This window comes from Capsicum annuum, chromosome 8 (assembly GCF_002878395.1).
Source record: "Capsicum annuum cultivar UCD-10X-F1 chromosome 8, UCD10Xv1.1, whole genome shotgun sequence".
NCBI lineage: Eukaryota > Viridiplantae > Streptophyta > Magnoliopsida > Solanales > Solanaceae > Capsicum > Capsicum annuum.
The window spans coordinates 152,910,103-152,923,331 of record NC_061118.1 but is presented as its reverse complement, the minus strand read 5'-3'; the positions used below and the strand labels follow the sequence as shown (position 1 = coordinate 152,923,331).

The following is a 13,229-nucleotide window of genomic DNA, read 5'->3' as shown; positions in this document are numbered from 1 at the left end:
TATTCCGGCCGCCAAGTAGAATTGACATCTTATTGACTACCGGGGTATAAGCAACTTTCAATATTCGCCGCTTCAACTATGAGAATCACAAAGGTTAGTATATACTAGTGTTGGTAAGGAAGCTTAACTACTAATATTGTTTGTTCATTGTGTAGGTACAAAGGTGATATTAGGGTAACATGTCTTCGATAACCAGGGATTATTGTGACTACGACATGGGAGACTATGATTGTAGTGAAGGGTTTTATGGATCCGAAGTTGAGGGAGATTGTGTGGGCTATGAAAATAGCCATGATCAAAACTTGGGCAGATTTGAGGGTCTCGGGTTTAGGGGAGAAAATGAAGGGAATGATGTGCCTAGTGCTTATGGTGAATTTGGAGATGATGTAGGACCTCGTGATGGTTCTTATAATGAAGTTGGGGCATGTGAGGAGTCTTATACTTCCCACTCTAAACCTACATTTGGTGTTAGGTATAACCCTTTCATTCGCAAAGCTTATGAGAGCTATGATGAGAGTATGCGTGTGGAGTGTGAAAGATCATATTCTTCACCTTGTAGTACTTCTTATCAAGGTCGACATGGTGTTATTGGTTATACCAGCTATAGTAGAGGCTGTCCCATGAGAAGAAGAGGGCAAGCATCTCCAAAACCGGCGGGTACTCTTGTGCCTTACAATGTTGATCCAAGGAGGAGTGTACACTCCGGAAAGGTGACTATTTGTGGGATACCGGGCTGCCTTATGGTGTTGAATGATAGGTACTATGGAAACTATATTTTTCCGTCCATGGTTGACTACTTGGGGTTATTTTGAGAGCCTTTACTTGTTCCATACTACTTGGGCGAGTTCAAGGTTACCGAGAGGGTAAAAGTTGTCTTCTCCCAATTTGATTACCATAAGGAGGTGTGGTGCGATGTTTTTTCATTAACCTACGATCATATGAGGTTGGGTGACGATTGGTTTGCACGACATCAAGTTCCTAACGTGCAAAATTGGCCTAATGTTGTAAGAGACCAATGGGGAAATCGCCTCATAACGTACTTGCTACCCAAACCGCAAAGAGAAATGCTTACCTACTCCAATCCGATTTATAATGAGAGACAAGATTGAGAGGAGTAAGAGAGTGCAAGGTGGTAATCCGAGAGTGGAAAAAGGAGAGGATATGTGGAGCGAAGTGAGGGGATTGCCACCAAATTGTGCTAACATTGGTTGTCCTTCCATTTCTAAGGACATTTGTGTAGGTACCAACATGGCAAGCGAAGGTGAACAATGCCAAAAGGAAGTTGCTGTCCAAGCTTGTGGAGGACCTTCACCTTATGGCAAGAAGGAGTCTACTCAAGATCTTAAATGTAAAATAGCTAACTCTTACATGTTAGTGCATGTGAATGACAATTGTGTGGCTAGTAAGCCATTGAGTGTGAGTAGTAGCTTACTTATTTATGAGTCTAATGATTCCTTGCCTCTTGTTGATGATGTACATATTGTGAGTTTGGATACACTAGTTGATCCTATTGATGACGAAATTGACTCTTCTTGTAAGATCAATTTATGTCCACCTAGTGTTGAAGCCTATATGTTGAACGAAAGTACATCATCTTGTGTAATTGGTGTTGATCAAATTATTTGTGAAAATTACCCCTCACTTGAGTAAGTGTGTGATGTGCTTAATAGAACTCAAGTGAGTGAAGTATTTGAAAATGTTGGTCAAAAAGTGGGAGTGAACCCGAGATCTCTTCTTGGGGTAATTTTGTGTTTGGAACATCCTTGAAACTTAATATTGATCATTTAGAGCGTAAGGAACTTGCTTGTTCCAAATCTGTCCATGAGGTAGATCACACTCTCTTTAGGTGTAATGTCTTGTTTGAAGATTATTTAAACACTTCTAATAAAGGTAGTGGTGAAAATGATGGTATAGCTTGCCTTGGAAGCTATAGCCTATATGCTAACCCATTTGGTGTGACAACATTCCTCCTAAAGATGGAAATCTCTTCTTAGAAGATGAGAGTACTCTTAGGGGTAAGGAATGTGTAGTTGCAGAAGCTACTTCTTCTTTTACTTTGTGTGACTTTATTGTTGAGAGTACTCATAGTTATTATTGGGAAACTAGTAGAGAGTACACACATGAGGGCACCTTGGTAGAAGTCGATTTGAGTGATACCTTTCTCTACTCTCTATTTGCTTTGGATGATATATATGCTATTATAGAGAGTATGTCATTTAGTTTGGGTGTAGACCACGGGAAAGAGGAGTGTTGTCTAGACCCGTGTCTATGGCCACTTTTCCCATTTGACCCCGGTACCAAATGTAGAAATAGTGATGTTGGTGCACCCAACTTGTTGCTTGGTCTATATGACAAGCAAAGTATGACTCTTGGTATATCCCATAACCAAATCCTTTGTACATCTTTCATTGAGTTTTTAATACTCACTTCAAAGGATTTTTGGTTATACTTCAAGTATGTACCCCCTTGGCGTGATGATGTTTATTGTTGTGCTAACCCTAACCCTCATGCCATGAGGATGTTATGCTTGTTTGTCCTTTCTCCTGTTTTGCAAGGTATGGATTCGAGGTCGAATCCTTTTTAAGAAGGGGAGGATGATATAAGTGAAATGACCGCCTTAGATTTCGATGACATCATTCAAAGTCACTACGTGAAGAATCAATCTTTGGTCCCATGGAGGGCACAAGATCATACTTGTAGGGGTTATTTTGAGCATTCCATCAAACAAACCCGTGTGTGGAAGATTGCTTGGAGCCTTGAAGACTGGAGGACTCACGGGTTTGGACCGCATTTGATGGTTCATGGTTTTGGCCCCTTTTATTAAGGTCATTTTGGTCACTTATCCTCAAGGTCATTTTGGTCTTTTAGCCTTGTCTATATGACACTCCATTGCCACCCACCTCATTAAGGGCATTGGAGTTATTTTATCTTTCTTTTGTAATATACTATATATAGTCTATTTTAGGTCATTTCTCTTTAGTTGATGAATGATGAACATTTGAAGTCTTGAAAGTCCTTTCTCTTGAGAGTAACACCTTAGTATAGTTCTTGGTTAGGGCTTGAAAAAGCCATCCTTAGTATAGGGCTTGGAAAAGCCAATATTATTCTTTGCTTGGAAACGGTGGATCTTGAGGTGAGTGATTCCCTTGGCGGTCATCGTAAGAGTGTGTTGTTGTTGTTACATTAATTAGGGTTTTAGTGTTTGAGTCACACTTTGATCCTAAGTCTTGTAACAATCTATATCTCACTATCTATCCTTTTATTCTTGTAATCTTGTTGTTCTTTGTTCTTGTTCATTACTCCCGATTTTGTAGTGTTGCTGGCCGAATTTGTTGTTCATCTTGTTCTTTATCTTGTTGTTGTTAATATAGTTTGGATGTTGTCTGTTTTGGTGTGCTAAACACCTTGTTCATCTTGTTATTATGTTGTATTGTTGAATCCGAGAGATGGTCACCAAAGGGGTCTCGATTCTTGAACTTGTGGACTGATTTTGGTGGGTGATTTCGTGCTTCCCTTGGTTGTATTGTATCACTTTGGGAAGAGCTTTGGTAAATACATCAGCGAGCTTCAATCTCTCTTTGGTCTCAGCAATTTCATTGAACATCTCAATACATTTCTTCACAAGGTTCTTCCTAATCACCTTGAGAATCTTGTTTTGTTGTAGTATTTCATGAGAGATGTTGAGAGGCAAATCATGAGAGTCCAAAACACCTTTTACAAATCCAAGATACTCGGGCATAAGCTCCTTAAAATTATCCATAATGAACACCCTCCAGACATATAACTTGATGTTGTTTATCTTTTTTCGTGCTTCAGATATTAACATAGCATCTTGCTTTAAGAAAACTGCAAGTTCCTCATCTTTAGAAGCCTCGTCTAAAGCTGCAACAATATTTTTTGTACTGTGGAGGGATTCCCCCTTGAATATTTAGTCCAGAATTCTTTTCCTGACATCTTTCCAGGAACAAAGTTTAAATATGCTTGGCAGACAGTTGGTTTCTCAGCAAAAATCTGATGAATAATCTCTGGAGTCAAGTTAAATGTAACTTTGTTCATCTGACCATCGGATAATGGTTTTACACACCACATGTCATTTTTTAAAGCTACCTGCTGTTTTGGATTCTTATTTTCAGTCTGCTCCAGCAGCCTGTTCCTAATGGCCCAAAATTCAGCCTCTGATAGAATACCTCCAATGACCAATTTCCTACGGAGTTTCTGCAGTAACTTAATCCGACGCCCCATTTTTGTTGCAGTGAGTTGCTCATCACGGGAACAACAGGTTTTTCAAAAGCAGCTTTCCCCACTTCCCTACAAGCTGCAATTGCTGAGGTAACAAAGTCCTGACACCGGTCACAGTCAGGGAAGCTATCAAACCCAAATCGATAATTTCCACCCTGATCTTGTGTAAGATTAAGTAGATCCTATTTACTTGAACCCTCATCATCTTTCTTGGGCTCATCATCTTCATCATTACTGATTTCTTTCTCTCAGCCCAGAGGTAAACTGGATAGCTAATGAATTCAGACTGCTTCTTTATGAGGTCCTTCATTCTCAGTTCTTCCAAGTACTCCAGCTGGTCTTCCTTGAGGAGAAGAGTTATATTTGTTTCTCTTCCTAATTGCTCAACATTTACATCCCTTGTAACAGTAAATGAACAACCTGCTTATGATTCCAAGATATACTGTTCATCATCGTTGTGCTTGGTGGGCACAATAACCTGATCACATTGACTACTTCGACAAACTTGCTCAGAATTTGAGTTTCAATTCAAAGGAAAACTTCTCTTTATCATTTTAACTGTAATCACTTCTTGGCCACTAGATTCGAAAGCAACACAACTTTTGTCTTTGAACAATAACATATAATCTTGTTCTAGAATTTGAACAACACTCAGTAGATTTTGGTCAAGATCAGGTACTAATAAAACATCTTGAATAAATTTAGTACCTTTGGGAGCTTCAATTGCCACAGTTCCTTTACCGACAATCTCCAACTTGGTTTTATCCGCCAACTTGACACTACCTTTGGAAGATTCTAATTTCATAATATTCTTGTTTGCTTGTCATGTGTTGAGTGCAACCACTGTCCAAAAACCATGTATTTTCATCATTCAATCTTGTTGCTGCCATCGGCATAAACACAAACTCCTTCTGTTCTTCAACTTTCGAAACGTTGGTTTTTTGCGTTTTGTTGGTTGTTCTCCTTCTTCACTCTGCAAAACCTTTCAATATAACCAAGTTTATTGCAATATCTACACTGGAGAGGTGGTTTCTTCCTCTTAAAACAACAATCATCCTCTTTATGATTGATTTTTCTACAATACTTGCATGGAGGAAAGCTTTCTCTCTTCTTGACTCCATTGCGAGAATCGCCTTGATTATTTCTACTAGAAAAGTAGAAGTTTCTGGGATTGTACCTTCTTCTTGCATCTGCATCTTCCCTTTGAACTTGGATTGAAGAGCAGTTTCAGTAGCTTCTTCTAGTGATACAAGAATAACAAGGACAACACGAAACATACTTTAAAATTAGTCCACAAGATCAAAGATCCGAGGACCCTTGCATATTCTTGTGCCCTCGAGGTGACCAAGTCTTGAGCCTTTAAATGATGACCTCCAATCATGTCTTCAAAAATTAAGGTGGCCATTTGACTTGTATCATCCTTCCCTTCTTGAAAAGGATTCGACCTCGAATCCAAACCTTGTAAGAACAAAGAGAAGACAAACAAGCACCACATCCTCATGACATGAGGGTTAGAGTTAGTACAATAAACAACATCAACATGCCAAGGAGGTACATACTTAAGATATAACCACACGTCCTTTGTTGTAATCACGAGGGACTTAGAAAAAAATTACAAAGGAGTTGGCGAAAGGAATCACCATCAAGGGGTGGTGTCCTAATTAAAAGTAAAGTCCACCTAACACATATAACAATATAACTCAAACAAGTGGACCGACCAACAACTATCCATCCTTCACACCCTAAGAAGTTACCGGGATCGAATGGGAGACGTAACCAAGGGCTTAGGTCTCGGCCACTCTCACTTTCCCCTAGGGTGTCATCCTCGAAATTAGGCAAGCCCTCTTTATCACTATTGAAAATATCATGAAATAAAAGAGGGTTGAGAAAGATGTTCCATAAGTCAACTTCAAATTAAGGGTTCCCATGCATGCACTTACTGCTAGTTTCAAAATTTCCACTAGGAATATGCCCAACATAAAAAGCACATAAAGACGAAGTAGATGGCATTTCTAAGTATATATCACCTTCTCTTTCATAAGAGTTGTCCTCACATACGTACAAATCATCACGGGAAGCCAAAGGACCATAATCAAAATCATCTTAACAAAGACAATCACAACTCGGGTTTTCTAAATATTCAAGCAAATCAAGATCATCTACGCCCGGTTGATCATTTTGCTTACCCTCACTAGTTATTGGCAATTCACATATCAACGTAGACTCACCTTGTTTTTCACAAGGGTCAACTAGTGTGTGAATACTCTCGTCACTTGGTAATGGGACCTTAGTCAAGTTGTAAGTGCTAGCACCAGATGGACACAAATCATTCTCACGAGGAGAATCAATTTTGTCATCTAAAGGATCAACTAGTGCTTGTGTACCTACAACAAGAGTTTGGTCCTCATGTGACCTAACAATATCAAGAGTATCACAAAATGAACACTCATGCACTTCTACACTAGGTAAAACCGCAACTACGTTCATATGAGTGTAGGGGATAACATTTTTACCTCGTACCTCACATGAGCTACGGTCTTCATCTTGACGTGTGTCCGGGTAGCCCACTTGCTCCCTTGGAACTCCCATATGATCCAACCTTTAATTTATCACTTCCCATTGATGGGTAATGGCTTCAAGTTTAGCCAAAATTGCACTTGCAGCCATGGGTTCCATCGTAATTGCACCTAAAAAAAGAAAAGAATAAGTCTACAAATAAAACACAAGTTAGTTCAAAACAACCTCACCATACTCTCTCACACTTGATCGTTTCACACTTGGATTCACAAGTGTTGCAAGTCGGCTTGTAGTTCGTGATGAGTCGAAGGGTGAGTCTACTCCTTGGTCAGAATGGATTCTTTGTTTGAAGACTCAAGGAAATAATGTCTGAACTTGAACCAAGAAATTCTACGATTCAAAAACAAGAAAATCACAAAATAACGCTAACACGAACAAACGGGAACAGAAACTAACTAACAAGATAGTAGGAGATTACTAGGTCGTCAATTAGTGTTTAAACCAACAAACGAAACTAAGAAACAATAAATAAGAAATCTAAAAGTTGAACTCAAAATGTTGCATGAACAGTAATTTAGTGTGTGGCAGTCCACTATTGGCCTCGGTTTTGTCAAAATTTTACCCTCTAATTTCAAGTCTTGACCAATCTACAATTTGAAAATGGTATATTTGGTTAATGGAGGGAAATTTGGTCTTGGAGATTCATTTTCAAGTTCAAAGCAAGACTTGACCTTCTTGGTACTTTCTCCTTGAAACAAGGTCCTTAAATCAAGAAAAGTAGGTGAAAAGTGGTTGTCAAGTCTTTTGAGTGATGTGATGAAGTCTTTCACCAACAAGTACTACAACTTGGTCTTTCACCTTTTGTGGATCTAATGTTCACTTTTGTTTTAACAAAAGATGAAAAGGGTGAAGAACAACAAGAACACAATAACAACACCAAGAACAACAACAATATTCTCCAAGAACAACAACTAATTCCAATGCCCAACTCCACAACAACAAGGCCTTCAACATGGTCAAGGCTTAGAATGACAACAACATCAAATCAACCACACTTTGTTCACATTAACAACATCAACAAGTTCAAGTTCAAGCTTAGATTTGGACACTTTTAAGTGTTGGTGAGAAAGAAACCAACACTAGAAACACTCTAAACAACAAAAGACTACAAGATCTAGTCACAAAGAAACATGTCTCAGCCAAGACAACCACAAGAACAACAAATTTCTCGGCCAAGATCTCAAGCTCAAGAACACGTCTTTCTTTATTTTTTTATTTTTTTATTTTCTTAGCAAGAAAGTCCAAGATTGATATTGTAAGAACAAAATCAAAGATAGCTTTGATACCAAATGATACAAGAATTACAAGGACAACACAAAGCACACTTCAAAATCAGTCCACAAGATCAAAGATCCGAGGACCCTTTTGAAGACCACACTCGGATTCAACAAACAACAACAAGAACACAATGTATTGATGTGTTTATCACCTAAAACCAGATAACAACAAACTATGTTAACAACAACAAGATGAAGAACAACAACAATGGAACAAGAACAACGAGTCACAGATTTGAATTACAAGAACACAAACAAACAATTACAACATAAACAAAATGGCTAGATAGTTAGACCTTGGTTGGTATAATCTTAAGAATCCAAGAATATGGTAATCTTGGACCCTTAACACTACACACAATGGTTAACAAACTCCTACATTGACACAAAAGGAACTTTACTTTCTCTAAACACTAACGTCTCAAGCCAACATTGCAACACAAGTGATATCCACACTTGTTGCCCTCATTTTGGTGTGGTGGCTATTCCAAGCCCTATAACTAAAGGTGTTTCATGTTTCAAGTCTTACATCAATGAACAACTAATGAGAAAAAGACCTAAAATATTCTATTTATATTCTATTATAAGACAAGGCAAAATAACAACAATGCCCTTAAAGAGTGGGGTGGCCATAGAATGTATTTGGACCCAATGAAGTGATCAAAATACCCTTAATGAAGATGAACAAATCATAACCCATTAAGTGTTGTCCAAAATCGTGAGTCCTCAAGTCTTCGATGCTCCAAGCAATCTTCCACACGCGTCCTTGCTTGTGTTCAAAATGGGTCTTCCTTGCATATTCTTGTGCCCTCAGGGTGACCAAGTCTTGAGCCTTTAAATGATGACCTCCAATCATGTCTTCAAAAATTAAGGTGGCCATTTGACTTGTATCATCTAGACTTATGGATCTTCTTTGCTATTGAGATTGAAGAGCATGTACAAGTTCTGAAGGTGACAGTTTTTTGAGATCCTTCGAATCTTCGAGTGTGTGGAGATCTTTGCTTCAAATTTTTCCGGCAAACTCACAAGAACCTTTTCCACAATTCTTGAATCTGTAAGCTTTTCTCCCATAAGTCTGATTTGGTTTACAACCTTATCAACTTGTTGGAGAATTCTTCAATAGTTACTGAATCATTCATTCTGAGAATTTCAAACTCTCTTAGATTTATCACTTTTAATTACCTTTCTAAGCCTCCTTTCCAGTCTCACTCGCCATAACTCTTGCAAAAATTACTTCCGAAGGTGCTGATTGTCTGCAAGGGAGAGCTTTAAAGTTTTTTGCAACCTCTTCTCTGTGATTCTTAATTTTGCGCCATAGTTGAATTGTCTGGCAAAGGATTTACCTCTTCTCCAACCATAGATAATATGCTCACAAGTATGTTCTCATCTTGACAGCCCAAATTGGATAATTCTCACCAGAAAAAATGGGGGGCGAAGGAATTGAAAAATTGTTGGAAGCCATAACAATATTGAATTTTTCACAGGGTTATTTTTTTTGGGGTCTTCTCTTTCACAAATCCCTCAAGAAATTGGCTCTTGATACCAATTGTGGTTCTACAGACTACAGAGAAGAAGAAAATAGTTGAGGGTAAAAAATATTCTTCTTATTTATTCATTCACATATGAAAATATAAATAGACAAAAGACTCCTATTCTATTTCTAACTAGGAAACTAATAAAATCCTATTCTATCTTCAACTAGGATACTAATAAAATCCTATTCTATTTCAACTAAATAACTGAATTTTAGAAATATTATTACTAAACCAAAAATAAAAATAACAGCAAATAACTCAATACTTAAACGGTATGACAATATTAAGGCATTATTGAATTGGCTAGTTTAAGCATAGAAATGAAACACACAGAAAAGTTAATAGTTCAGGCATAAACCAACAGTTAATATTCAATGCCTTCACGATTCTCCCAAGACAGGTAGACAATTGAGAAGATTTTCCTAAGCCTCTTTAGGCCTGTCTATTGGATCTCCACACCTAGAAAGCTCTATAAGTGCATCCTCCAACTGTAGGTACAATTTGATACGTCTTTGTTTACCAAACCCTTTCCCCATGCAAAAATTTGGATAGGTCTATCCATCTGTAATTTCACATTGGCGTCTTTCTCTAGCTGCAAGCAGTACTTATCAAAGCTCGTTTTTCTCTAGCTGCAAGCAGTACTTATCAAAGCTCTCAACACTTACGTGCAGTCGGAAATTAAGGGCTGCCAAGAGTTTTATCTCCAGCTTGTTCAGTTCTGCTGTGGTTGTTGTAGCAGCTAAAAAAAGACAAAAACTTCGATACATTAGCAATGAGCTTTTGTGAAAATTAGAACGAGTATGGCTAGAATACTTACTCATCGTCAACAAACTTGACATCCAACATGATGCTAGTGATTAGAAGCCGGTGAACATTAAGAGACATCAGTAAACAACCAGTCAGGTTGAGGAATCTCTCCAAGTATACATATGCAACCACGAAAAGAGAAGGGCTGCAGTCGGAGTACTTAAAAATGCGTTCAATGTACTGTTGAACTGTCAAGACAGGGGCTCTTGTGCGATGAAACACAGTTAGATGACATAGTGGCTTCTTTCGATTTTAGTAGTGCTAAAATTTATGTTCTAGTTGGTTCAAGTGTGAATCTATTCTTTGCTGTCATCATGTCAAGCATTTCCATATGAATCCACACACAAAACCTATTGACTTTTACCCTACAATTATTTAACTTTGCTCACTGGAACAATGTTCTCGATAAAGAAAATTGTTGGGATTTATTTCTAACCTACATCAATGGCCAGCTCTTGGGTTATCCAAGTCAACAAATTTCCTTTGAATATCTGACAAAAAAGATATACCTGTGATGTGTTTTGTGTGGCAAACAACCTTCCCGAGTTTAGAAGCCAGCAAGCCTACAAGCTCTTTTGTATTAGCAAACTACCAAATGGCTGGTGCTAGAAGTTTTCAGGGGAATGATCTAGTAGTAGATTGGAATGAGCACCCTTCTGCTTGTAGAATAAATTTCACGTCCTTTTAGTTTGGCACCCAGCTAGGACGGTTGGCTTGAGTTCATAGTAATTTATACTTGAAGGTGGTATGGTTCACACGTGGAGAGTAAAACTCTATTCGTACTCGAGCACTCTAAATTTTACCTTTTGTCCAGATGCTTTGTCATCTTCTATTTGCTCGACATGCAATTCTAACTCTATTGCTGTAACAGTTGGGGCTGCTGTGGGATTGGCAGCTTACCGTGTTTATGCTGCCTGGAAGAATGCATCAAGTTGAGATGGTGTGAAGCAAAATATGCAAGTCATGGTTGTTGGGTTTATAGTATATGAAAGAAGTGTGAATGAAAAAATGGAGAATAAAATAGTGGAGGGGAAGGAGACTAAAATGGAACGTGTACTCCCAATTAGAAAGTTTACTCTTTCTCCCACATTGGTGGAAGAAGAGAACTTGAAAGTGTTTATAATCAAGAACACTTACTCCACATGGCAAGTAAGGCAAGAAATAATAGATGCCTTGCGCCGTCATCGGCGTCACTCGGCTTTGGATTTGGATTTGGCAAATGATCAATTGATGAGATCTATCTTTTTGGACAAACTTTATTTGAATTCCGAAGCTTTGGATTTGGCAAATGATAGATCAATGAGATCTATGTTTTTGGACAAACTTTATTTGAATTTTGAAGAATGCCAAGGAAAAATGCAGTAAAAACCAATTGCACTGTTTCAAGTGAACTGATGCTGCATTGTTTTCGAACTAGTGCTTCAGAAATGATACATTGTTCTGAACTGAGGTTGCAATGGTTCGAAATGATGCTTCAGAAGGATGTAATCCTTCAATGAAGTGACACACTAATTCATGAAATGAGATGACTGTTCAGGAAAAGATACAATCTTTGATGAACAAACATGAACTTACAGCAAAGGTGTAACCTTTGGAGTGAACCATTGCCTCTTTTCAGAAGAGGCATGTTGTGGCTATATAAACCTGGTTTTTTTCCACAGATTTAGTATGAAATTTTCAGATTAAAAACTCTCTTCTTTTCTCAAATATATTCTATGTGATCACTCAAAACTTTCTGTGAGTTCGAAGATATTCCAACCATTTGAGGTACCGCTATTGTTGGTCTGTTAGCCATTTTATCCAGGAAGGAAAAATTTCACAACCTCGGGTACAGTGAGGGGGGTTATTTCCTTAGGAAAAATCTGTGAATTTGGATGACTTGGCTATTTTCTGTTTCATCTTAATTTCTGCAAAATAAAATACACCTCTTGGAAAGGTCATTTTGATCTTGTGTTGAGGGTATTTGATATACTTCATTGTGTTCTTATTTATACTTGAACTCAAGTTGAAGTTGGTGTTGTAATACACAGATTCTGTGTACCCGAAGTACAAACAAAATAACAATCATATGGAAATAATTAATTCTTCAGAATCTGTATAACTTATTTTTGGAGATTAAAGCTTTAAGCTTTCTACTCCGCTTGAATTTAACTAGTGATTAGAAGACATAAAATCTTCATCACAAGTTAAAGTTCACTCGGTTGACGATTTAAAGTTATAAAAACTTCATCGTTAATTAGAAACAAGAAGAAAAGTTGAAAAGTTATTTAACTTTATAAGTAGTATTCTGAAAATACTAAATTTTTATGTCTTATGTTGAAAGGAAAGATGACTAACGAAAGTCAAATGATGGATGCGACAACGTCTGTGGGGGCAACTAGTATTGCCATATCAAGTCACACAAATGCTCCGCCAACAATGGCACCGGCGGAGAAGCCCAAAAAATTTTTGGACATTGACTTCAAGCGGTGGCAGCAAAAGATGTTCTTATACCTCATCACTTTATGTCTGCAATGGTTCACTAGCGAAGACGCTCCGAGGTACCCTAGGAAACCTCAGACAAAGATCGCTTCGTTATTGTAGAAGCTTGGAAACATTTGGACTTCCTTTGCAGGAATTATATTTTGAGTGGTCTCCAAGACAACCTCTACAATATTTATAGTGGAAACAAGACATCAAAGGAACTGTGGGGGCACTTGAATGAAAATATAAGACGGAGGATGCGGGAATCAAGAAATTTCTTGTTACACGGTTCCTGGACTTCAAAATGATAGATAGGAAATCTGTTGTCTCT

General features: G+C 38.0%; 1 pseudogene; it reads right to left on the bottom strand.

Annotated features, from left to right (window-relative positions):
• Nucleotides 1–10,087: 10,087 nt before the first annotated feature.
• Nucleotides 10,088–13,229, bottom strand: part of LOC124886677 — a 10,879-nt pseudogene continuing 7,737 nt past the window's right edge.